The 27,231-nt window shown below is 35.2% G+C and overlaps 2 non-coding genes across 2 annotated transcripts; both read right to left on the minus strand.

The window, feature by feature from the left end:
• Positions 1-1,639: 1,639 nt before the first annotated feature.
• Positions 1,640-1,746, minus strand: LOC113757810. Its single transcript, XR_003466489.1, has one exon. It is a non-coding gene; the product is annotated as a small nucleolar RNA R71 (small nucleolar RNA).
• A 22,271-nt stretch (positions 1,747-24,017) lies between these two features.
• LOC113757809 lies at positions 24,018-24,124 on the minus strand. Its single transcript, XR_003466488.1, has one exon. It is a non-coding gene; the product is annotated as a small nucleolar RNA R71 (small nucleolar RNA).
• Between the last annotated feature and the right edge of the window lie 3,107 nt (positions 24,125-27,231).

A 27,231-nucleotide genomic window follows, 5' to 3' on the forward strand; every position in this document is an offset into this window, starting at 1 on the left:
CCATTCGTAGCTTAGCTTCTTACAGAAAAACATATTCTCTCTAGCTAGGTACTTGCAAGGGACAATTGAGGTTTCATCTTGTAATCATCTAAGTTCAAGACAAGGAGATTTTTGGAAGGCTTCACCATATCTTGGCTAAGACTTTCTTTACTCTTTTTGTATTTGTAAATTCATGATGATTTGCATTAATGAAGTTATGAGTGTTTCATCATTCATGAGTAGCTAATTTCCTTTATCTAGGGAGTAGATGAAGCTTATGGCCAAATGATATGAAGTGATTGTGATTTATGCTTGTTATGTCTTGTATTAACTTATCTACTTGTGTATGTTGGATTACTTGTTATTGCTTGATCACCAATAGCAGGTTTATAGTTGTTTTTACTCATTGAGAAATGGTAAAATTAATGGAATGACATAAGTAGAGCTTGAGTAGTATATTCATGAGAATAGAAATACATTCAAGTGGATGAAATCTGCATTTCATGTGTGAATAAGAACAGATTTAGTATTTACCAAGAGATTAGGAAAAACTAATCTGTTTTAACCCATTATTATCATGAGAATGTGATTTTGGTATTTCTGGAAATGAATCCTTGGTTAAACAAGAGCAGTAACAAGTGTTGAATTAATTCATTTTAGATCTTTTGTGTTATAAGTGGAATCTACATCCCTAGATCTTAATATTTAGTGAATTCTACTCCTATTGTGAAATTGCATTTATCTATTTAAGAATTTTTGTAGTTGAATTAAAATCTGAAGTTTCTGCTCAAATTAATTGTGAGTCTAAATAATAGAGTAAATTAGTATCTAATAATTGTTTTAAATTGCTCCTCGTGGGATCGACCCGATACACATCTCGTACTACAATTGCGACCTGTATACTTGCAGTCCAACGGGTGTAAATTCGGAATTAAACTTGCACTTAAAGTAAAAATCCGTCAAGTTTTTGGCGCCGTTGCCGGGGAGCGGCAATATTAGAGCCTAATCATCTTTATTAATTTAGACAGCTTTATTTTTTTTAGATTATATTTAATCTTATATTGTAATCAGTTTTTTTTTACCATTGAAGTTGCATAATATCCCTTATTTCTGTTTGTAGTGTATGCACCGGGAGTCTCGAGAAGTCGCACCTTTCAATCCAGAAATTGAGAGGACACTACATAGACAAAGGAGGCACACACAACAGCAGGAGGAGCAAGAGATTTGGCAACCTATAGAGGAAATCTCAATAGATCTACCATTTGAGGAAGAAATGGCTGAAAATGAAGCAAATAGGCGAGTTCTACGAGATTTTGCTCTACCGGGAACACAAGGATCTCAAACGAGCATAGCAAGGCCTACGGTAAATGCTAACAACTTTGAGATTAAACCATCACTTATCCAAATGGTTCAACAATCTCAATTTGGAGGTAATGCAGTAGAAGATCCTAATACACACTTAGCTACATTCTTGGAAATTTGTGATACAATTAAAATGAATGGAGTTAGTGATGATGCTATAAGGCTAAGATTGTTCCCATTTTCATTGAGAGATAAGGCCAAACTTTGGCTACACTCTCATGCTCCTAATACTTTAACCGGATGGGATGATTTATCAAGAGCATTCTTAAATAAGTATTTTCCACCAGGAAAGACTGCTAAGCTTAGAATGGATATCACTAGTTTTAGTCAATTGGAGGGAGAATCATTATATGAGGCATGGGAAAGGTTTAGAGATTTGCTTCGGAAATGTCCACATCATGGACTGCCGGAATGGCTAATCACACAAACCTTTTATAATGGTTTATCTTTCTCCACTAAAACTATTATTGATGCAGCCGCAGGTGGAGCTTTAATGGGTAAATCACCCCAAGAAGCTCAGAATTTGATAGAAGAAATGGCCGCAAATAACTACCAATGGGCCAATGAAAGAGGTAATACGAGACGTCACGCAGGTATGATCGAAATGGACACTCTCAATATGTTGAGTGCCCAAATGAATAACGTGATGAAGTTATTGAGTAGACAAGGTGGAGTTGGTCCAAGTTCATCTAATGCACACGTAGCTTGTTGCTCTTTCTGTGGAGGTGAACATGATATTAATGAGTGTGTTGATTCTGAGCAGGTACAATTTGTCAATAATTACAACCGAAATGCTCCAACTAATCCCTATTCGAATACTTACAATCCGGGGTGGAGAAATCATCCAAACTTTGGATGGAAAGATCAAGGCAATCAACAAAGGCCAACCAATCCGCCGGGATTTCAACCAAGGCAACCACAGGCTGAAACTAAACCAAGTTGGGAGATCGCGGTGGAAAAACTTGCTAAGGTGACTTCGGATAGATTCGAGCGAGTTGAGGGGCGGTTGGACCAATTAGCTGGGATGTACAGAAACTTGGAGGTTCAAATTGGTCAAATTGCCAATGTGATCAACAATAGAAACCCTGGTGAATTACCAAGTAAAATCGAAGTGAATCCCATAGAGCATGTCAATGCAATCATTCTTAGAAGCGGTAAAACGGTTGAGGGATTCGATTTTGAAAATTCAGGTGGTGAAAAAGACAAGAAGCAAGCAATTGAAGGGGAGCAAGAAAGTCAAAATGATCATGTTATCATTGATATTGATGCACTTCATCCCAAATTAAATTCTAATGTGATACCTTTTCCTCACAGGTTGAAGAAAGATGGACAGGATCGGGAGTTTGAAAAGTTCTTCAAAATGTTTAAACAATTGCACATTAACATTCCTTTCATTGATGCTATAACACAGATTCCCTCTTATGCACGTTTCTTGAAAGACATCATGTCAAAGAAGAGGAAAATTGTAGATAATGAGATGATAGCATTAACGGAAGAGTGTAGTGCATTGATTAAGAATAAACTCCCTCCTAAATTGAAAGATCCGGGAAGTTTTTCTATTCCTTGCACTATTGGTCAATTGCATTTTTCTAATGCTTTATGTGATTTAGGTGCAAGTGTGTCACTTATGCCGTTATCGGTTGCCCGGAGATTGGGACTTCAAGAGCTAAAAGCTACCAATATTACATTGCAATTGGCGGATCGGTCAATCACACATCCCATGGGTATTTTGGAAAATGTGCTCATAAAGGTAAGACAATCTATAATACCTGTGGATTTTGTTGTCTTAGATATTGAAGAAGATGTGAGAATGCCAATTATTCTAGGACGACCGTTTTTAGCCACTGCACGAACTATAATTGATGTAGAAAAAGGTAAGCTTATATTACGGGTTAATGGTGAGGAATTGGAATTCAATTTGGATAATAAAGAAGGGAATATAGAGCCTACTGCTCTTGTTTCTAATATGCCATATGATGAAAAGGTTAACCAAGAAAGGACCGAAGAAGTTAAATTTATAAATGTCCTTGGTACTAACTTTCATGGTGTAGGAACAAAGGAGGAGAAGATAAGGATGGAAGTTGGCTTAATAAATTCTCCATTCCATGAAGAAAATGGTGAAAAGTTGAGCCAATTCAGAAAAGACAAGCAAAATCCACTCCAAGGTGAAGTTGAGCCTCTCTATGACAAGTCTAATATTCCTCCTTGGCATTTGAGGAAATTGGACTATGAAGATCAATGCATGGTTCACCACATGGTGGATTGGCTCGGGAGTTTCGACCCATGGGGAGAAAATCTCTCTCTAATGCTCTAAAGTGATTCAACTTTTTCAGTCGAGCCAACGACTATAAACAAAAGCGCTAATTGGGAGGCAACCCAATATTTAGGTTATATTTGTTAACTTGGTGTGATTTTGTGGTTTGAATCAATGTTTTAGCTAAATTGTTGTTTTTGTAATGTAGGGTTGGCAATTGAAGGCAAGGAGACCAATTGAGTACAAAAAAGGCGAACTTTGATCAAACAACTCAACCCCTCGATTTGCGTTAAAGGTGTTTTTGATTCATTATAAAGGGGTAAAATGCATGTTTTTAATGTTTTACATTTGTTCCAGTCATTAAAATTGGCAAACAAATGATCTATGATGCATTTTGAGTCATTGGGGTACTTCTTGTAATTTTTCAAAAGTTGAAATTCTGCTAAAAATCGAAGCAGAAAACGCGTTTTACAAGAAAACGCGACTATAAGTCGCGTTTCTCAGAACCGCGTTTTCAATTCTGCACCTGCAGAAAAGAAAACACGCCTTCAAAACGCGACCTAAAGTCGCGTTTTAACGGAAGTCGCGTTTTCAAGCCTGGATCAAGACTCAAAAACGCGACTTCAGAAACGCGACTCGAAGTCGCGTTTTCCATCACAGTCGCGTTTTCAGTCCTGCAAGATGTGTGCATGAAACGCGACTTCAAAAACGCGAGTTGAAGGCGCGTTTTTAGTCGCGTTTTCTGTGTCTGAATATAGCCTTCAGAAACGCGATTTCAGCTTCATTTTCTTCCCTTTTCCATTTTTCCAGCCGCGTTTTTCCCTCTTCCTTCTACCCAACTCACAAATCTTCATTTATACTCCATAATCTTGCTAGAAATCATCACCCCAACACCTTTTGAGCTTCATACAACCTTTTTAACCGATTAAAATCAAAGAAAAACACCTAAAATCAGGTTTTTGAGGGATTGAAGGTTAGGGTTCTTAAACTCTAATTTCTTCAATTGGAGGTCAATTGGAGGTTGTTTCATAGGGCTTTTTGCATTTTTAGCATCACCAAACATCCTTCTACGTGATTGAGGTAAGTTTCTTCATCAAATCTTTTGATTTTAGAAGTTCATATTTTTTATCCTGAGCTATCTGACATCTTTTAATTTCGAAAATTTGATGAGGTTCATGGCTATTTTTGATTTTATTCATGATTATTATGATTGTTTAAGCATGTTTAAATGTTTAAATGTAGCAATTTATTGGTTTTCAAGTACTTTAAAATTCACAATTGCTATATTTAGATGAAATTGGAAAAAGGAACTAGGATGTTTTTTAGCCATTGGTGATGTTAAATTATGGTTAAAAATGGTAATTTGATGATGTTTAAACATGTGCATTGTGTATAGTGAGTAATTTGGTTGATTTGGTGAGTTAATTGGCTTAATTTTTGCCTAAGCATGATTATAACTAAAAGCATATTATTATTGAAATTCTCAATAGTTATAATCATAATTGTTGCTAATTTCACTGATTGGGTTATAATTATTGCATATCTTGTTTCAATTGGTGATTTTAAGTAATTTTTGGGCATAAATTTTGGTTCTGCTTATTTGGTCTTATATATTAGTTATTGGACGTGTTATCACTTGAAGGAATAAATGGGAGATTATTTGGATCATTTTAGGATATTCATGGCTAAATTTTTAATTGTGTCCAATTACATGTGGTTAATTGCAATATTTTCTAATAGGTACTATGCCAAGGGGAAGACGTGTGATAACCTCGTCCTCTAGCAGTGAGGAGAGGGAGGAAAATGAACAAATGGAAGTATCTGAAGAGGAGAGTTCACCTTCTCCTCCGCCAGCCAGTCGTCAACCTGGTGAGGGCACTTCTCGTGGAGCGGGAATGTCCGTATTTGACAGTACTCGATTCAACACTCGCAGGAATCAGGAGTGGCATGAGGCGCGTGCTAATTTGGAATTTTTGTTTGAGATGCACGTTAGTCCACCAGTTGAGATGATGTACAACATCTCAGAGGCTTTTGCTCAGCTAGGATGGGCTCCGATTCTCACCCTTCCAAACCATTACTACCCAGACTTGGTGCGCGAGTTTTACGCCAACATTGAAAGTAAGGCGCGCCATAGTGGAGAAATAGTTGAGTCCTGGGTGCGTGGAAGACGAATCACCTTGTCACGGCAAGATTTGGCTGCTATTTTGGGGTGTATGGATGACGGACGTCCAGTAGACTTGAAGAAGGAGTTTGTTCCCCCGAATAGGAGGTGGGATCCTTCATTGGCCATGGCTAGGTTTGGTCTCGAGTACCAACCTTTTCGCTCTACCAGAAAGGAGACCATATTGGCGAATGTATTCGAACCTCGTCATCGTCTTATCATTTACATGATGGCTCACAATGTCATCCCAAAGAAGACGGGGCACACGGAGGTCCGCAAGAGCGATATCTACTTCTTGGATTACATGTTCCATAACCGGACATCTCCATATGCTCGGATTTCATTGCCTAACATCATCATCAGCCACATTAGGTCTACGGCGAGGCGTAAGACAACTTCCTTCAAACTTTCATTTCCTCGTCTACTGACTTTAATCTTCCCCCGTTTTGAAGTTCCGTTGGAAGGCATGCGGCGGGAGTATGTTCCACCACGTGCTGAGATGACTATCACTACTCTTCGCCGCCTTGGTATTGGCACGGGAGACATTCCACGCCCTGTTCAGGAGCGGAGACAAAAGGCTAGACATGGTCGCGATGGAGCTGGACCATCTACTGCAGCACCACCTCCTCCTCCGCCACAAACCAACTGGCAGCGGCTCTTTGGTCGTTTAGATGACATCGATCATCGCTTAGCCAGAATGGATACTCGCCTGGACCGAATTGAAGATCATTTAGGCACACACCCACCTCCCATCAATGATGATGAAGATGACGATGAAGAGGATGATTGAGGCTGTCCTTTGGCTGGCTTTTCTTTTGTTTGCTTGTTTGCTTGTTATTTTTATCTTTTGTTTGAAAAAATGTTAACTTACATTCCTTATTTTGAATATTGGAACTTGTGGCAGTAACTAGTAGATCGTTGACTGTAGATGGTTGCGCGGTCGATGACTCATGATTCAAGGCTTCACTGGACCGCAGTCATCTCACTTGGGGAGTCACTTATTCCTTTCTTTTCTTTCTTTTCATTTCTTTCCCTACACATTGAGGACAATGTGTAATTTAAGTGTGGGGGGGAGAAATATGTGTGATACTTGTGGTTTTAGTTGTGTTTGATATAATTCTTGTGCTTAAATGGTGTTTCTTGTGGTTGCTGGCAGGGAGTTTTAGTCCACTTTTAAGGGGAGACTCTGTCAAAATTTTTCCAAAACCTTAAATAAAATTTTGTCACTTATCCTTTTAAAATAAATATATGCGGTTTTGATACTTCTTTTCTCATGAAATTTGGAAATGATTTTTATGTGATTATAATTTTTACATCTATAGGAAAGTATATCTAGTAAAGTGGAGAAAATTATGCCTACATTTTGTATATTTGATGAAAATTCTTCTTTTTATCTAATTTTATAAGATAAGAAATTAATATGGTTAATAAGTGTCATACTCTTCTCATGATTACTCTTAGAGGGAATTTTATTATATATATATATATTAAAAAAAAAAGGGTTATTCTACTCCAATGATTCTCATACCGAGTAACCGGGGGTTGGCATCTACAAATGTCGACATTCGCGTAAAAAGGTACTTGAATTAAGAGTATGCAAAGCAACTTGAGTATGTGAAATGTTAAGTAACCGGGGATCTGCATCTAAAAATGTTGATCTTCGCGTCAAAAGGCATTTTTCACAACTTAAGTAATATTTAACCCTTAAAATAAATAAATAAAAAATAAAAAATAAATAAATAAATTAAATCCCTCTTTAAGAAAAATAAGAAGTTGATCATGAGATTAGTTAGCATCTTTATTGACTATAGGAGTTGCTTGCTTGCGAAATTGGATAAAAATAAGAAGTTGAGTTGAATTGGTAAAATTATGGTATACTTGGCTCTTCTTTGCTTGATATTATGAGTACTTGAACTTAATGGAAAGATCACATAAGGGTTATTTACCTTGATTCAAGGAAATGGAGTTGAAATACTACATATGTTTATTTTCAATTTTTGGATCATTGATGGTTAGAATTTTATATTGCTTGAGGACAAGCAATGATTCAAGTGTGGGGGTATTTGATAAGAGTTTATTTTACGTATTTTTAAGTGCATTTTATTAGTTAATTTTGAGTTGATTATTTAGTTTTATAAATAAAATAAAGAGGTTTTTGGTAAAATTATATATTTTTGGTAAAAGTGGATAATATTGCATTTCTATAGAGATTTGGTGATGAATTCAAGTGGCAACAAGAAGAATGAAGTGAATCACGTTCAAGTGTCAAATGCAATAAAAAATAGAGATTCTGGTGATGAATTCAAGTGGCAACAAGAAGAATGAAGTGAAAAACGTTCAAGTGAGGAAATGCAATACAAGTCAGTTTTGACACTCTTCAGTATTTTGACCATATCTGGAGCTACACTTATCAGATTGAGGTGATCTTTATACCATTTTAAAGCTAAGAAAGAGACCTACAATTCGTATGAAGATATCGAAATCCATTTCTGCCATCTTCATGGGCAAAACGTTGGAATACAGAAGCTGCATTCTGTGGTCGGAAGTTAAAACAGAGGTTTGAACAGGTGACAGTATTTCGATCATATCTCAGGCTACAAAGCTCCGATTTGGATGATTCTTGAAGCATTGGAAAGCTAACACAAAGGGCTACAACTTTTGTGTTTTGCACAAAAGCTAGTTTGGCCTTTATCAATGAGAAAATCGCAGTTGAAATAAGGCCAGAGTGAAAACGCGAGTATACAAAACGCGAGTTATGCCGCGTTTTGTGTAGGCGCGTTTTATAGCCGGAATTCTGCAATTTGACTCAGCCAATTCTCTTGTGTTCACACCACTTTCCAGCTATAAGATGCAAGGGAATTCGGTGCACATGCTTCAGAAGACAAAAGGGCAAGAAAAGTGGCTTATTTTCAAGTCAAAAATATTGGTTATTGACAATTATAACAAAGTTAGATTTGGGGAATCAAAAGTTGGAATTTGACTTGGAAAAATGAGCCTTTGAGTAGTTTTTATGCAGAGACATTGAGGGAGGTCTGGACAGCCATTCGTAGCTTAGCTTCTTACAGAAAAACATATTCTCTCTACCTAGGACTTGCAAGGGGCAATTGGGATTTCATCTTGTAATCATCTAAGTTCAAGACAAAGGAGATTTTTGGAAGGCTTCACCATATCTTGGCTAAGACTTTCTTTACTCTGTTTGTATTTGTAATTCATGATGATTTACATTAATGAAGTTATGAGTGTTTTATCATTCATGAGTAGCTAATTTTCTTTATCTAGGGAGTAGATGAAGCTTATGGCCAAATGATATGAAGTGATTGTTATTCATTCTTGTTATGTCTTGTATTAACTTATCTACTTGTGTATGTTGGATTACTTGTTGTTGCTTGATCACCAATAGCAGGTTTATAGTTATTTTTATTCATTGAGAAATGGTAAAAATAATGGAATGACACAAGTAGAACTTGAGTTGTATATTCATGAGAATAGAAATACGTTCAAGTGGATGAAATCTGCATTTCATGTGTGAATAAGAACAGATTTAGTATTTACCAAGAGATTAGGAAAAACTAATCTGTTTTAACCCATTATTATCATGAGAATGTGATTTTGGTATTTCTGGAAATGAATCCTTGGTTAAACAAGAGCAGTAACAAGTGTTGAATTAATTCATTTTAGATCTTTTGTGTCATAAGTGGAATCTACATCCCTAGATCTTAATATTTAGTGAATTCTACTCCTATTGTGAAATTGCATTTATCTAGTTAAGAACTCTTGTAGTTGAATTAAAATCTGAAGTTTCTGCTCAAATTAATTGTGAGTCTAAATAATAGAGTAAATTAGTATCTAATAATTGTTTTAAATTGCTCCTCGTGGGATCGACCCGATACACATCTCGTACTACAATTGCGACCTGTATACTTGCAGTCCAACGGGTGTAAATTCGGAATTAAACTTGCATTGATAAAAAAAAATCCCGTTGACGGGTATTTTACATACGTGCAAGCTAAAAAAATACCGAATTACACCCGTTCACTGCAAGTATACAGATCAACTAGTAGTTTAGGGTATATATCGGGTCGATCCCACAGGGAAGAATGCAATTACCGATGTTTTCAAACTCCTTTATTATTTAGACTACCATAAATATAAAATTTAAGAAAATAACACTAGAAAGCTCCTAGAGATATGGAATTCCTTACTACTCTTGCAAATGAGATTATCGGTTAAGTGAATGCTATTATCTTGATTAGTTATGGCATAATTTCCTAATGTATGTGAAACCTACTTTCGTAGTGAATCAACTATACTTGTAATTAAGCCATACCTACTCTCGTGGTTATGAAATTAATTACAAGTTCATTTCTTTTATGAAATTACATGAAACAAGTCACTTAAGCCACATAGGTGCACCTCTACTTTCGTGAGTGTACTCCCTAGGCTTATCACTTCTTTGAACTAGTGTTAAATTCCAATTTTCATTGCAAACTTAACACCTTAAGATTATCATAATTAATGGCCAATTAATCATATGATTAGATAACCAAAAGTAATAAATAACTTGCTCAAAATAATATGACCAAATAACCAAATAAACATCATTAACAAAATATAGCAAGTTCAACCATAACTCTAGGCATAAACTTTAAAGACACATATTAAACACAAAATCCAGAACTTGCATATTAACTATATTTAAGAATCCAATACAAAAGATAAAGAGTTGGAGAAGAGATAACCCATGTCACTTGAGCTTCAACTTCTCTTTCTTCATCTCCATTTTCATCCTAATCTAGCCATTATACAAGAATGGATGAACTACAATTACTACACTATCCTACACTAAGGAAATGGAAGAACTACATTTCTGCACTCTTCAAGCTTCTCCCGTCTATTTTCTCCTTCATAGACCTCAAATGTCTCTACATATAAGCTGATGAAAAGTCCTTCCCTTACCAGTCATAAATTTCTGCTATGACTCTCCACTTTGATTCTCCAAATCTGGATTTGTTAAGGGAGTCAAAAATAATGGCTTTTGACTTGGAACCTTGGCTATATCTCTTCCTTATGTCTTCTGAAGCATGTGCAGCCTACGTTTTCTCTCCAACTCTAGCTGGAAAGTAGTGTGAAGATGAGAAAAATGGCTGAGCAAATTACAGAAATTCGGCTGCCATACACGTTTTTACTTTTGACCTCACTTCAACTGCATTTTTCTCCATGATGAAGGCCGAACTGGCTTTTGTGCAAAACACAAAAGTTGTAGCCCTTTGAATTAGAGTTCCAATGCTTCAAGAATCATCTAATTTGGAGATCGGTGGACTGAGATATGGTCAAAATACCATAGACTGGTCAATTCTGGGCTTCAGCTTTCGACCATCCAGATAAGTTTCTGTGTTTCGACCTTTTGACCAAGAAAACGGCTGAATTGGACTTTGATGTCTTCATACCAAATGTAGATATATCTCTTAGCTTCAAAATGGTACCAAGATCACCTTGATCCGATCATTGTAGCTCCTGATATAGTCAAAATACGAAAATGTGTCTGAGTTGTCAAAGCTGACTTTTCTTGATTTTTGTCCTCAAATTGCATTTCTTCCTTTTACACTTCATATTTTATTTTCACAACTTTAATCCATCATCAATAATCCAAATATATTCTCAATGCACTTCATTTGATGATTGAATCATTAAACCTACAAAATATGAAGTTTTTACCATAAAAATCCATAAAATGCAATGTTTAGCCACTTTAACATAAAATGTAGTTTTTTACCAAAACCTTAGTTATTCTAGTTATAAAACTAAATAATCAAACCAAAATTAACTAATAAAATACACTAAAAAATACGTAAAATAAACTCTTATCAAATACCCCCACACTTGAATCATTGCTTGTCCTCAAGCAATAAAAATACAAACCAACAATGATCCAAAATTTGAAAATAAACATATGTAGCATTTCAACTTCATTTCCTCAAAACAAAGTAAATAACAATTATGCAATTATTCAATTAAGTTCAAGTACTCATAATATCAAGTAAAGGAGAGCCAATTATACCGTCATTATAACAAATTCAAATCAATTTTTTCATCCTTACCCAATCTTACAAGTAAGTAACTCATATGGTCAATAAAATGCTTTCTAAACTCATGATCATCTTTTTATTCTACTTAAACAGATATTTATTCATATAACGTAGCTAAATATTACTTAAGTTGTGAAAGTGTCTTTTGACGCGAGAATCGACATTTTTAGATGAAGATCACCGGTTACTCAACACTTCACATACTCAAGTTGCTTTGCATACTCTTAATTCAAGTACCGTTTTACGCGAAAGTCGACATTTGTAGATGAAGACTCCCGGTTACTAAGTACAAGAATCATTGGAGTAGAACAAATCTTATTTATTTTTGTCTTTTTCTTTTGTTTCTTCATTTTTTTTTCATTTTTTTTAAAGTAAAGATAATAAATTCCTCAAAAGAATAATCATGAGAAGAGTATTGCACCTATTGACCATATTTATCACTTAACTTATAAAATCCAATAAAGAGAAGAAATTTCATCAAATATGCAAAAAAATATAGGCATAATTTTCTCCACTTTAAAAGATATACTTTCCTACAAATGCAAAAATTATAATCACATAATAGTCATTTCCAAGTTAAATGAGAAAAGAAGTTTCCAAATCACATATATTTATCTCAAATGTAGAAGGAATTTGAACTACTAATGGTATGGAACTTGTTACCCCTTGGATAAAATCGAAAAAATATGAAACTTTTTGGGGCAAGTTTGCAATTTTGGACAAGATTTTAGAAAAATTTTGAATTTTAACACAAGTCCAATATTTGCAACTAATAATTCAATCACATACAATGTATATAATCTCAATTCTCCCCCCACACTTAACATACACATTGTCCTCAATGTGTAAAAAGGAAAATCAAGATAAAGAAAGTAATACTCCCCTATTGTTGTGATTGAATATGAAGCTTAAAGGTATGTTGTTCGCTTGTCTTCATCGCTTCATGAGTTCCATTTGGTAACCATTAGTGATATAAACCTAAAAATGGAAAATGAGAAACAAAAGTGATAACAAAGGCTTAATAAACATATAACGGCGATCCGTAATTCCTTAGCCTTTGTGGTGGTGATGTACCTATAGAAAATACACAATAAGCAACTCAAGGTACAAGAAAATATATGAGGAAAAGAAGAAAAAGAGAACCAAGGAATCTGCATTTTTTTTTTTTTTTTGCTCCGAAAACGCGACTCATCAAAACGCGCCAACAAGCCGCGTTTTGTGAAGTCGCGTTTTATGCACAAATCTTGCAGGAACAAAAACGCGACTGTGTTGTAAAACGCGACTTTGAGTCGCGTATTTTAAGGCGCGTTTTCAATTTTTGATCAGGCTGGAAAACGCGACTTCCTGTCGCGTTTTGATGCGCGTTTTCTTCAGTATAGGCGCAGAATCGAAAACGCGATTATGGAAAACGCGATTCTAAGGCGCGTTTTCAACCCAAATGCGTTTTCTTCTGCGAAATTTTTGCAGAAAGCCAACTTTGAAAAATTACAAATGATACCCCAATCACTCAAAATGCATCATAAATCAGTTGTTTGTAAAATTTATCAATGTGCACACATGTAAAACATTAAAAACATGCATTTTAGCCCCTTGTAACGGATCAAAAACAACAATTACTCAAATCGAGGGGTTGAGTTCCTTGATCAAATTTCGCCTTTTTCACCTCATTTGGTCACTTTTGCTTCCATTTCCAATACCTACAAATGAAAAATAACAAAATAACTCAAACACATACTTTAAACATAAAATCACCCCAAAATAACATAAATAGCCAAAACATTGGGTTGCCTCCCAATAAGCGCTTCTTTATAGTCAATAGCTTGACTAGTTCACCTTATTTTTCAAGGAGGTTTAGTTAACGAATAATCCACCATTTTTTGTCGTGGTGGATCATTAAATGGTGACTTTATAGCAAAAGTCACATGATCTAATGATAGGAGAAATGGAATTGACTTACCTATCCCAAGTGTTTCATAAATATTACCTTGAATATGCACCACTTGAGAACTTACCAACGGAAATGTCATGAGAGTATCCTGGGCAGCAATACCCTTAGAACCTACACTTTCAATGCACTCCTCAAGAGGGGTGAAAAATGAGTCATTAAAACTCACCTCTTGAGGTTCAAGGTTAGTTCCAAAGATATTATCATGTGAAATGGATATTTGCTCATTAAAACACAATTGAAATTCATCATTTTCATCCAAATGAAATCCATTTTCACATACAACATTCCTACCATTCATGCTAGGATCATTTTGCAAATTTTTAGAGGAAATAACTTCACACAATGCATTCAATTTCTCTTGTATTCTACTAAAGTGAGAAGTCAGTTCATCTATTCTTTCTTCAACCCTATCAAAACGGTTGGAAGTTGCATTAGCTAATTTTTCTAAAGCTAACTCCCAAGATGGCTTAGAATCATTAGCTACCATTTCAATTGCCAACTCCCAAGATGGTTTTGATTCATATTGGATACATTCAGGTTGGTAATCGTAAAAATTTGGAGAGTCACTATATACACATTGATTTTCCCAACCATAAACAGGAGAATTGCTCCAATTAGCACTATATTGATCAAAACAAGGATTGTAATGCTCTAATTCATCATAATAATCCACATTTTGTGCTTGCATACATGTATTAGTAGCATGATAACCTCCACACAAGTCACAAATCACATGATAAGAATTAAAAGCATTAACATTCCTTCTCTGCTCAATTTCATGCATCATGGTGTCCATTTGAACTTGTAACTTAATTACATCAAATTTTGCCTTTAAGCACCTTAAACCATTTTCAAAAGACATACCTTCAGTAATTTCTTGGTTACCTCTGTTGAAGGAGTTTTGCACTTGGTAACCATCCATTGTCAATCTTCCACTTCTCAAGCATTGTCCTCCAAATTCACCTCCCCTCCTCATTATCTAAAATTACTTTTAAACAATCTCAAAAGTAAGATTAGTTAAGAAGGATAGATTCCAAGACACAAACAAAAACAGAAAAAAATAAAATAAAATAAAAGTTGATTAAAAAAAAAATGACATAAAACACATAAGATACAGCAAAAACAACAAAAATAAGAAAAATTGTCTAAATTAATAAAGTTGCTCTTCACACCGATATTGCCAAATCTTCCCCGGCAACGGCGCCAAAAACTTGACGGGTATTTTACATACGTGCAAGCTAAAAAAATACCGAATTACACCCGTTCACTGCAAGTATACAGATCAACTAGTAGTTTAGGGTATATATCGGGTCGATCCCACAGGGAAGAATGCAATTACCGATGTTTTCAAACTCCTTTATTATTTAGACTACCATAAATATAAAATTTAAGAAAATAACACTAGAAAGCTCCTAGAGATATGGAATTCCTTACTACTCTTGCAAATGAGATTATCGGTTAAGTGAATGCTATTATCTTGATTAGTTATGGCGTAATTTCCTAATGTATGTGAAACCTACTTTCGTAGTGAATCAACTATACTTGTAATTAAGCCATACCTACTCTCGTGGTTATGAAATTAATTACAAGTTCATTTCTTTTATGAAATTACATGAAACAAGTCACTTAAGCCACATAGGTGCACCTCTACTTTCGTGAGTGTACTCCCTAGGCTTATCACTTCTTTGAACTAGTGTTAAATTCCAATTTTCATTGCAAACTTAACACCTTAAGATTATCATAATTAATGGCCAATTAATCATATGATTAGATAACCAAAAGTAATAAATAACTTGCTCAAAATAATATGACCAAATAACCAAATAAACATCATTAACAAAATATAGCAAGTTCAACCATAACTCTAGGCATAAACTTTAAAGACACATATTAAACACAAAATCCAGAACTTGCATATTAACTATATTTAAGAATCCAATACAAAAGATAAAGAGTTGGAGAAGAGATAACCCATGTCACTTGAGCTTCAACTTCTCTTTCTTCATCTCCATTTTCATCCTAATCTAGCCATTATACAAGAATGGATGAACTACAATTACTACACTATCCTACACTAAGGAAATGGAAGAACTACATTTCTGCACTCTTCAAGCTTCTCCCGTCTATTTTCTCCTTCATAGACCTCAAATGTCTCTACATATAAGCTGATGAAAAGTCCTTCCCTTACCAGTCATAAATTTCTGCTATGACTCTCCACTTTGATTCTCCAAATCTGGATTTGTTAAGGGAGTCAAAAATAATGGCTTTTGACTTGGAACCTTGGCTATATCTCTTCCTTATGTCTTCTGAAGCATGTGCAGCCTACGTTTTCTCTCCAACTCTAGCTGGAAAGTAGTGTGAAGATGAGAAAAATGGCTGAGCAAATTACAGAAATTCGGCTGCCATACACGTTTTTACTTTTGACCTCACTTCAACTGCATTTTTCTCCATGATGAAGGCCGAACTGGCTTTTGTGCAAAACACAAAAGTTGTAGCCCTTTGAATTAGAGTTCCAATGCTTCAAGAATCATCTAATTTGGAGATCGGTGGACTGAGATATGGTCAAAATACCATAGACTGGTCAATTCTGGGCTTCAGCTTTCGACCATCCAGATAAGTTTCTGTGTTTCGACCTTTTGACCAAGAAAACGGCTGAATTGGACTTTGATGTCTTCATACCAAATGTAGATATATCTCTTAGCTTCAAAATGGTACCAAGATCACCTTGATCCGATCATTGTAGCTCCTGATATAGTCAAAATACGAAAATGTATCTGAGTTGTCAAAGCTGACTTTTCTTGATTTTTGTCCTCAAATTGCATTTCTTCCTTTTACACTTCATATTTTATTTTCACAACTTTAATCCATCATCAATAATCCAAATATATTCTCAATGCACTTCATTTGATGATTGAATCATTAAACCTACAAAATATGAAGTTTTTACCATAAAAATCCATAAAATGCAATGTTTAGCCACTTTAACATAAAATGTAGTTTTTTACCAAAACCTTAGTTATTCTAGTTATAAAACTAAATAATCAAAATACCATAGACTGGTCAATTCTGGGCTTCAGCTTTCGACCATCCAGATAAGTTTCTGTGTTTCGACCTTTTGACCAAGAAAACGGCTGAATTGGACTTTGATGTCTTCATACCAAATGTAGATATATCTCTTAGCTTCAAAATGGTACCAAGATCACCTTGATCCGATCATTGTAGCTCCTGATATAGTCAAAATACGAAAATGTGTCTGAGTTGTGAAAGCTGACTTTTCTTGATTTTTGTCCTCAAATTGCATTTCTTCCTTTTACACTTCATATTTTATTTTCACAACTTTAATCCATCATCAATAATCCAAATATATTCTCAATGCACTTCATTTGATGATTGAATCATTAAACCTACAAAATATGAAGTTTTTACCATAAAAATCCATAAAATGCAATGTTTAGCCACTTTAACATAAAATGTAGTTTTTTACCAAAACCTTAGTTATTCTAGTTATAAAACTAAATAATTAAACCAAAATTAACTAATAAAACACACTAAAAAATACGTAAAATAAACTCTTATCACCCGTCAACATGCTAAGGTGGAGAATTGTTATAGTGGCTTTGTCCCACATCGCCTTTTGTATAAGAGAACCTGTCCCTTAGTTACCTATAAATATAGTGGGCCTGTGATAGGATTAAGCACACCAAACCAAGAGAGTTTTAGTGGGTTATTTGAGTTTTTGGATCATTAAACCTTTTGTTTAGTCAAATATCTTGGGCTCTCTTGTGTTTTAAGTATTAGGTGTTTTAGACCTAGAAATATTTTCCTAAGACATTTTTGTACTCTCTTCTTCATAGTAAAATATTGATCATTCTCTGCCTGTGGACGTAGGTCAATTTAACCGAACTACGTAAATTCCTGTGTTCCTATTTTATTTATTTTTGCATTGTTATTTGTCTTTTGGAGTTACCAAAAATCCTTTCGTCAATTTTTTAGGGTCAGACCTAACACATATTGTGCCTAAACTTAGTCGTGATATGGGGCCAAATGAAAAGAGTGAGAAAGAATAGAACAGGAGTGATCCTTTCTTCAATCTTTTCTTTGCATTCAGGACATCCTACTTATTCCCTTTGATCTCTCGTTTTCAACTTGACATTGCCAATACAACCTTATTTGTACTTTTGGACATGTTGCAAAAAATCTGACATTCTTCCGTCCGTATGCTTAGCAGAAGTGAACTTAGTCATAACAAAAACAAAACTAGTAATCCAATTAATCAGTGTCAAGCTAAACCTAGTTTTGAATCCTCCTGAGCTTTTAACTACTTTATTGCTATTAGTCTTAGCAGTTTGAATTAGTTTCTGGTTGGTGTAGACAATTGCAGTTTGAAAATAATAAGGAACACGAGTGGAGGGAGAGTAGATGATGCTGGATCGGTATCTACTATTTTAGACATCTCATGCAGATATTATTCTCATATTTTCATCTCCTACGTAATTGTGACCAGGTTCAAGCTTCTTCAGAATCTGGAAATGGGATTAGAAAAAGATTCTCTACGGGGTGCAGTCTTCATCACAAAGGCCACCCTTCTTGGCAGATTCCAAATGCAAAGACTAGATCATCTTCTGTGCTAGCAGCCTATGGAAGCAACTGGAAAAGTACCAAATTCTAAACTCTTCCCATAATGGCATTCTCAACAAGTTGCAGAAGGACCTAGGAACTATTGTCAGCCCTCACCAAGTGCAAACAAATTATCCAAGAAGTACACGCAAAATGTGCAATTAAAACTACGATTCGTAGAAAGCATTAACAATTCAGGCAACTATATGTCCCCCCCACACACACACACACACCCAACACACAAACCCAAACAAAAAAAAAATGCAGGCAACTATAAGACATATTTTTAATTTCAGTTTCATCCCAAACCATTGCCCTCCTTCAAGATGAAATTGTAGAAAATTCCACCTCCTTCGTTTCCTTTTTTTTTTTTTTTGAGTTGCAGTTTATGCAAAAGCTTTGTAAGGCATTAAAATGGAGAGTGATGACATGTATCACTGATTTTTAGATCACTGGTGTATCACCACTTATGTAGATGTCAAAGTAGGAAATGCCACGCCATCATAATAATTTTTTCCAAATTTAAGTACTTTAATTTTTTAAATTAAAAAAATTTCGATTTCAAAGCTTTTTTAAATTATTGAATTTCCTTATGCACATATGGAAAGTGTTTGTAGAAAATTTGGATGTTGGGTATACCCTCTAAATAATCTCTACCGCTTTCCCTTCTCCATGGATTCCGGTGAACTCCATAGACAACTTCAATGAAGTATTTTGCAATTTTGAGTATACTTTTAGAATAAATAAATTAATAAAACCAATCTATGCATATCGATGTTCCACAGCGGGAATGTTCCTGAAGTGGTCCGCAATTCAAAGGACACAAAACACTGTGTGATTGCCTAAATATTTCTTCTACTATTGTGATTGCCGCATATTCCATTTATATACTTGTATTTTAAGATAACTCATCAATGTGCCATTGAAATCTAATTGAATTTCATAAACAACAAAAACCTAGAAATAACTCTTCGAAGTATGCTACATGTCTTATTTTTTTTCGTGTCGATAAATCATGGATAATCTTTTGTGTTTTTTTTTTTCCAAAGATCAAAAGTTGATAAGTTCGGAAATATTTTTTTCACAAATGAGAAGAAACATCGTCTTGGTAAAAATCGATCGCTTGATTTCTTTTATCAGTTTCTCGCATTATTTCTGTCTCATCTTATTTTTACCCAAAATCTTTCTTTAGGAAAATTAGATTATGGGCTAATTCCTAGGGGTGGGCAAAAAAACCCGCCAATCCGAAAACCCGATGAACCCGATCCGATCCGATCCGAAACGAAAAATAGGATATCCAATCCAATTTTTCTTAGCGGGGCAGATGAGGGTCTGGTACCCGCAAAAATTGGGTACGGATACGGATCAGAAAAATAAAAACCCGCGGGCACCCGACTCGCAGGGTATATTTTATAAATATTAAAAAATTAGGAATCATTTTATAACTTTGTAATTTTTAATTCTAAGTGCAAGTGAAGTGGCTCACAGCCTCATATTCTAATTCTATATGATCCACCTCTCCTCATCTTGTTCGAAGAAAGTGAATATTTTTGGTGAAACATGAACCAAATGAACAAAATGAAAAAAATTTGTGAAACTCTATTATAAAAATTGTTCATCCTTTTTATTTTTATTCTACCTCCATTGATCTTTCCTGGAAATTTTGCATCAGTACAATCAAAGATTTGTATTTGGAGTTTCAATTTTCTGTTAGCTAGATAATTAAAACATTTGTGTCTTTCATTTATTTATTTATTTGATTTATTTTATTGCAATTATGTCTCTTTTATTTAGTGTAAGAAATTTCTTTTTTTTTCATCACCTTTAATACCATAAGGTCTATTCCAAAGATGTAAGGAAGTTCGGGAAGATTTTTTAAGGTTATTTTGGTTATATTTTTTTCAAAAATAATTAGTTCTATTCAATTCTTTTTCGAACTTGATTTCACAATCGACTTATTTGGGATGCAGTCTTGTACCATAACATCCTTAAGGAAGTTGGAGAAGTTGCCAAATACTTACTATCCTTGTGTTTGTTGTGTTGTAGAATGATGAAATGTGTGAGAATGGTGATGTACTCAAAATTATTATGAAATTTCGTTTTGTCCATTTGATATTATAATTCTAATATGTACTAAATTTATGAGATCGATTTGATTGTTGGATGAAATGTGTGAGAATGGTGATGTATGGACTTTAATTACAATATCTCTACCAATATTAATTGGAAAAGTATGTTTTTTTCATTGAAAAACATGTTGATATTAAGTGAAAAATAATTTTTTTAATTGAAAAATAGTTTTTTTTTAGGGGCGGGTACCCTATGACCCACCTTTTTTTTTCGGGTACCCGAATAACGTGTATGCGAAGACATTAGGAGCGGGTTAGAGTCGGAAAATGACTGATTCGATATATTAGGGTCGGGTCAGCCAAATCATGATAGGGGTGGGTACCCGACCCGTGCCCAACCCTACTAATTCGACACCTCTATGATTAAACTCTTTTTAAGACACACCCCTTGTGATTAAAAAATATTCACTAACATCCATTGTGCTTTTAATTTAAGTGAAAAACTGACAGCACTACAACAAAAATGACTTTTAACGGCATTTAAAGGTGTCAGTATAGATAATCTAACCTGACACTTTACTTTTCCTCACACCTCAGACGAGTGTTGTCCCTTCCAATGTGGGGATAGGCTCATATATTCAAACGTGTCAGGAAAATTATGCTGTTATAACTTCCCATCCGTCAACAAAAATCCCTTTTCTTGATAATTGAAAGTGTCAGGATAGCTATAGTACAACATTAGGATTTCGAATTCTATACTGACACTTTTAATTGCCAGAAATTTTTTTTTTTTTTTTGATATAGAAGCAACTTGCAGGTAGTGCTCCATGCTATACATTCTGTCAATCAGAAGCCCAAAGGACTTGTAAAATTATCCCAAAGAACAAAATGCATATAAGAAAATATGCTATGATGCAAAAATCTAGAAACATCAAACTTGAGCAGCACCGTGATTATGAGAACTGATAAGAGTTTATTTTACGTATTTTTAAGTGCATTTTATTAGTTAATTTTGAGTTGATTATTTAGTTTTATAATTAAAATAAGGAGGATTTTGGTAAAATTATATATTTTTGGTAAAAGTGGATAATATTGCATTTCTATTGATTTTAATGGTAAACACTTCATTTTTATGCAGGAATGATGATTCAATCACCAAAGGATGTCAAATGAGGTAAAAAATAGAGATTTGGTGATGAATTCAAGTGGCAACAAGAAGAATGAAGTGAAAAACGTTCAAGTGAGGAAATGCAATACAAGTCAGTTTTGACACTCTTCAGTATTTTGACCATATCTGGAGCTACACTTATCGGATTGAGGTGATCTTTATACCATTTTAAATCTAAGAAAGATACCTACAATTCGTATGAAGACATCGAAATCCATTTCTGCCATCTTCATGGGAAAAACGTTGGAATACAGAAGCTGCATTCTGTGGTCGGAAGTTAAAACAGAGGTTTGAACAGGTGACAGTATTTCGATCATATCTCAGGCTACAAAGCTCCGATTTGGATGATTCTTCAAGCATTGGAAAGCTAACTCAAAGGGATACAACTTTTGTGTTTTGTACAAAAGCTAGTTTGTCCTTTATCATGGAGAAAATCGCAGTTGAAATAAGGCCAGCGTGAAAACGCGAGTAGACAAAACGCGAGTTTATGCCGCGTTTTGTGTAGGCGCGTTTTATAGCCGAAATTCTGCAATTTGACTCAGTCAATTCTCTTGTGTTCATACCACTTTCCAGCTATAAGATGCAAGGGAATTCGGTGCACATGCTTCTGCAATAAAAGAGAAGACCAAATGAGTGTGGACAAAAGGAACATCATATCTTTGACTTCTTTTTACAAAATCTAAGTGGAGGAAATTATGAAGTGAGAGAAATGGAATTTTCTACCACCTTTTATGCAGAAACACAAGGGATCACCATACGTAGCTAGTTTTCCTTCTTGCAACAAGTTTTCTCTCTAGTTAAGAGTTCTTAGAGAAGCATTTTGGTTTTTCACTGGTAACCATCTTGTACAAGAACATAGCAGGAATTGGAGAGCTTTACCTTCAATTGGCTAAGCTTTCTTTTATCTTTCTTATACTTGTACTTTATGATGTTTTGCATTAATAAACTTGTGAGTTTGATTGTTAAATCATTCATGAGTAGCTAAACTCCTTTATCTAGGGAGTAGATGAAACTTATGGCTAAATAATACTAATTGAATGTGATTTACACTTGTTATATCTTGTATTAACTTGTCTACTTGTGTAGCTGTTATCACTTGTTATTGATTGATCACCAATAGCATGTTTATAGTGTTATTATTCAATGAGAATTGGTAATAACAATTGAAACACATGAGTAGAGTTTGAGTTGTATGTTCATGAAAATAGAGATACACTTAAGTGGATTATTGAGCATTTCATGAAATAAAACGGAGTAGTAGTAGTATTTCACCATGAAAATAGGGAAATCTATATTGCTCTAGGCCATTTCATCATGAAAATGAGACTTGGTAATCTTGGAAATAAATCTCTGGTTAAGCAAGAATAATAGCAAGAAGTAAATCCATTCATTTGTGTAGTTTATGCCATAAGTGGAATCTACATCCCTAGAATCTTCATTAAGTGAAATTTCTCTATTTGCATTCAGCATTTGTTAAACTAGATTTGTATATCAGATTTGTAGATTACAGCATTAGACTTTCTCTGCTCAAAATTAATTGTAAGTCTAAATAATAGAGAGAACAAGGGCTTAGTAATTGTTTAAATTGCTCCTCGTGGGATCGACCCGATACACATCTTGTACTACAATTGCGACCTGTATACTTGCAGTCCAACGGGTGTAAAATCGGAATTAAACTTGCACTTAAAGTAAAAACCCGTCAAGTTTTTGGCGCCGTTGCCGGGGAGCGGCAATATTAGGGCTTAGTCATCTCTATTAATTTAGACATTTTCATTGTTTTTATCCAAGTTGTTGAATTAAAACTGCAAAAATTTCTCTTATTTTTATTTGTAGTGCATGCACCGATCAAATAGAGAAGTTGCACATTTTGATCCTGAAATTGAAAGAACATTGCGGAGACAAAGGAGGAATACACTGCATCAAGAGGAACAAGAGGTTTGGCAGCCAATAGAAGATATCTTGATAGAATTACCATTTGAAGAAGAAATGGCGGAAAATGACCTAAATAGGCGAGTTCTGCGAGATTTTACTATACCGAGAACACAAGGTTCACAAACGAGCATAGCAAGGCCTGCGGTAAATGCTAACAACTTTGAGATTAAACCATCACTTATCCAAATGGTTCAACAATCTCAATTTGAAGGTAATGCAGTAGAAGATCCTAATACACACTTAGCTACATTCTTGGAAATTTGTGATACAATTAAAATGAATGGAGTTAGTGATGATGCTATAAGGTTAAGATTGTTCCCATTTTCATTGAGAGATAAGGCCAAACTTTGGCTACACTCTCATGCTCCCAATACTTTCACTGGATGGGATGAATTATCAAGAGCATTCTTAAATAAGTATTTTCCACCAGGTAAGACTGCTAAGCTTAGAATGGATATCACTAGTTTTAGCCAATTGGAAGGTGAATCATTATATGAGGCATGGGAAAGGTTTAGAGATTTGCTTCGGAAATGTCCACATCATGGACTGCCGGAGTGGTTAATCATACAAACCTTCTATAATGGTTTAGTTTTTTCTACTAAAACTATGATCGATGCAGCTGCAGGTGGAGCTTTAATGGGTAAAACACCCCAAGAAGCTCATAATTTGATAGAAGAAATGGCAGCAAATAACTACCAATGGGCCAATGAGAGAGGTAATACAAGACGTCACGCAGGTATGATCGAAATGGACACTCTCAATATGTTGAGTGCTCAAATGAATAATGTGATGAAATTGCTAAGTAGACAAGGTGGAGTTGGTCCAAGTTCATCTAATGCACATGTAGCATGCTGTTCTATATGTGGAGGTGAACATGATAGTAATGAGTGTGTTGATTCTGAACAGGTACAATTCGTCAATAATTACAACCGAAATGCTCCAAATAATCCATATTCGAATACTAACAATCCGGGGTGGAGAAATCATCCAAACTTTGGATGGAAAGATCAAGGCAATCAACAAAGGCCAACCAATCCGCCGGGATTTCAACCAAGGCAACCACAGGCTGAAACTAAACCAAGTTGGGAGATCGCGGTGGAAAAACTTGCTAAGGTGACTTCGGATAGATTCGAGCGAGTTGAGGGGCGGTTGGACCAATTAGCTGGGATGTACAGAAACTTGGAGGTTCAAATTGGTCAAATTGCCAATGTGATCAACAATAGAAATCCTGGTGAATTACCAAGTAAAACTGAAGTGAATCCGAGAGAGCATGTCAATGCAATCATTCTTAGAAGCGGTAAAACGGTTGAGGGATTCGATTTTGAAAATTCAGGTGGTGAAAAAGACAAGAAGCAAGCAATTGAAGGGGAGCAAGAAAGTCAAAATGATCATGTTATCATTGATATTGATGCACTTCACCCCAAATTAAATTCTAATGTGACACCTTTTCCTCACAGGTTGAAGAAAGATGGACAGGATCGGGAGTTTGAAAATTTCTTCAAAATGTTTAAACAATTGCACATTAACATTCCTTTCATTGATGCTATAACACAGATTCCCTCTTATGCACGTTTCTTGAAAGACATCATGTCAAAGAAGAGAAAAATTGTAGATAATGAGATGATAGCATTAACGGAAGAGTGTAGTGCATTGATTAAGAATAAACTCCCTCCTAAATTGAAAGATCCGGGAAGTTTTTCTATTCCTTGCACTATTGGTCAATTGCATTTTTCTAATGCTTTATGTGATTTAGGTGCAAGTGTGTCACTTATGCCGTTATCGGTTGCCCGGAGATTGGGACTTCAAGAGCTAAAAGCTACCAATATTACATTGCAATTGGCGGATCGGTCAATCACACGTCCCATGGGTATTTTGGAAAATGTGCTCATAAAGGTAAGACAATCTATAATACATGTGGATTTTGTTGTCTTAGATATTGAAGAAGATGTGAGAATGCCAATTATTCTAGGACGACCGTTTTTAGCCACTGCACGAACTATAATTGATGTAGAAAAAGGTAAGCTTATATTACGGGTTAATGGTGAGGAATTGGAATTCAATTTGGATAATAAAGAAGGGAGTATAGAGCCTACTGCTCTTGTGTCTAATATGCCATATGATGAAAAGGTTAACCAAGAAAGGACCGAAGAAGTTAAATTTATAAATGTCCTTGGTACTAACTTTCATGGTGTAGGAACAAAGGAGGAGAAGATAAGGATGGAAGTTGGCTTAATAAATTCTCCATTACATGAAGAAAATGGTGAAAAGTTGAGCCAATTCAGAAAAGACAAGCAAAATCCACTCCAAGGTGAAGTTGAGCCTCTCTATGACAAGTCTAATATTCCTCCTTGGCATTTGAGGAAATTGGACTATGAAGATCAATGCATGGTTCACCACATGATGGATTGGTTCGGGAGTTTCGACCCATGAGGAGAAAATCTCTCTCTAATGCTCTAAAGTGATTCAACTTTTTCAGTCGAGCCAACGACTATAAACAAAAGCGCTAATTGGGAGGCAACCCAATATTTAGGTTATATTTGTTAACTTGGTGTGATTTTGTGGTTTGAATCAATGTTTTAGCTAAATTGTTGTTTTTGTAATGTAGGGTTGGCAATTGAAGGCAAGGAGGACCAATTGAATACAAAAAAGGCGAACTTTGATCAAACAACTCAACCCCTCGATTTGCGTTAAAGGTGTTTTTGATTCATTATAAAGGGGTAAAATGCATGTTTTTAATGTTTTACATTTGTTCCAGTCATTAAAATTGGCAAACAAATGATTTATGATGCATTTTGAGTCATTGGGGTACCTTTTGTAATTTTTCAAAAGTTGAAATTCTGCTAAAAATCGAAACAGAAAACGCGTTTTCCAAGAAAACGCGACTACAAGTCGCGTTTCTCAGAATCGCGTTTTCAATTCTGCGCCTGCAGAACAGAAAACGCGCCTTTAAAACGCGACTTGAAGTCGCGTTTTGGAGGAAGTCGCGTTTTCTCGCCTGAGCAAAACTGGAAAACGCGACACAGATAAACGCGACTTTAAGTCGCGTTTTCATACGTAACCGCGTTTTCAATTCTGCGAGATTTGTGCAGAAAACGCGTCTTTAAAAACGCGCGTTGAAGGCGCGTTTTTAGTCGCGTTTTCGGTTCATTTTTCTGCTTCAAAAACGCGATTTCCAGAACATTTCTTCACTTTTCCATTTTTCCAGCCGCGTTTTTCTTCTTCTCTTCTACCCAACTCACAAATCTTCATTTGTACTCCATAATCGTCTAAGCCGAATTGAAGATCATTTGGGCATTCATCCACCGCCCAATCGTGATGCAGAGGATGACGATGATGCCGAGGGGGATGACTGACTTGGCACACTGCAGAAGCTATCTTTAGTTGATGAACTTGCTTGCCTAATTATCTTAACTTGTGGAACTTAAGATGTTTAACTTCATTTTATTTTTCTGTTTTCTATGTGGTAGGTACTTGTATTTTGACAGTGGTTCGTGATTAGTGGCTGATAAGGATCTCAGCCATTGACTTGGGGAGTACTTCTTTCTTTTCTTTTCTACTTTTGTTTATTTCCTTCCCTACACATTGAGGACAATGTGTAATTTAAGTGTGGGGGAGAAATATGTGTGGTACTTGTGATTTTAGTTGTTTTTGATAT

The sequence above is a fragment of the Coffea eugenioides genome, unplaced genomic scaffold (assembly GCF_003713205.1).
Source record: "Coffea eugenioides isolate CCC68of unplaced genomic scaffold, Ceug_1.0 ScVebR1_3333;HRSCAF=4530, whole genome shotgun sequence".
NCBI classification, from domain to species: domain Eukaryota; kingdom Viridiplantae; phylum Streptophyta; class Magnoliopsida; order Gentianales; family Rubiaceae; genus Coffea; species Coffea eugenioides.